We start from the raw sequence: 1212 nt of genomic DNA on the forward strand, positions 1-1212 counted from the left end.
GACAGAGAGGAGCTGTGCCACGGTAGTGGTTCATGCCTGATGGAGCTAAAGATTCTGGTTGAAAATCCGCTGGAAATGCACCATGTTGTTGTGGAAATTACTGATGTCAATGATCATTCCCCCAGTTTTCCTAAAAAAGAACAACAATTTCTTATAGCTGAACACACATCTCCGGGAACAAGATTCCAACTGCATGCGGCCCGTGATCCTGACGCTGGAATTAACTCTATCCGCACATATACAATAACGTCAAACGATCACTTTGATATAGATTTCAGTCAAAGCGATGAGGACAAAATACCATTTTTGGTGCTGAAGAAGTCATTAGACAGAGAACAAAAGAATAAACATCTGCTATTTGTGACAGCTGTTGATGGAGGTAAACCTCCGAGATCAGGAACACTAAATGTTTCTATTACTGTTCTTGATGTTAATGATAATCGTCCGACGTTTAGCCAAGATACTTATCAAACAGAAATATTTGAAAATGTCTCAATTGGCATGAGTGTTATAAAAGTGAATGCAATAGATCCAGATGACGGGACTAATGGAGAAATAGAGTACAGCTTGAGCAAAGCATTATCACACAAAGTTTATGACATCTTTGAGTTGGATAGTTTAAGTGGAGAAATTAAATTGAAAGGACAGCTAGATTTTGAGGAATCAGACATTCATAAACTGGATGTTGAAGCATCTGACAAAGGAACTCCTCCATTAATAGGAAGGTGCAGAATAATCATAAAGATAAAAGATGTAAATGATAATGCACCAGAAATAGAAGTCACTTCATTGTCAAATACAGTGTCTGAAGATTCAAAGCCTGGAACAGTTATTTCACTGATCAGTGTGACAGATAAAGACTCTGGTGTCAATGGGAAAATAATATCACGCATAACTAATGATGTACCATTTGAATTAAAACCTTCCTACAAGGAGAATATATACTCACTTGTCACAAAGGGACATTTAGATCGTGAAGAAGTATCAAGTTATGAAATAACAATAGTTGCCTCTGACTGCGGTGATCCTCCTTTATCTGCAGTTAAAATGTTAAGCATTGGGATAACAGACGTAAATGACAACAGTCCAGAATTTTCCCAAAATCCATTACAGTTTTATCTGCCAGAGAACAACATTGCTGGAAAGTCGATATTTTATGTAAGTGCAACGGATAAAGATGTGAATGAAAACGCAGCTATTTCATATCATATT

At 37.0% G+C, this 1212-nt stretch overlaps 1 protein-coding gene across 1 annotated transcript in view; it reads left to right on the forward strand.

The window, feature by feature from the left end:
• LOC103375290 (protocadherin alpha-8-like) overlaps nt 1-1212 on the forward strand; it is a gene marked incomplete at its 3' end in the record, with an annotated part of 11982 nt that overhangs the window by 3753 nt on the left and 7017 nt on the right. The gene's annotated exons all lie outside the window — the stretch shown is intronic.

Source organism: Stegastes partitus, unplaced genomic scaffold (genome assembly GCF_000690725.1).
Source record: "Stegastes partitus isolate 25-593 unplaced genomic scaffold, Stegastes_partitus-1.0.2 Scaffold2535, whole genome shotgun sequence".
Taxonomy (NCBI): Eukaryota; Metazoa; Chordata; class Actinopteri; family Pomacentridae; genus Stegastes; species Stegastes partitus.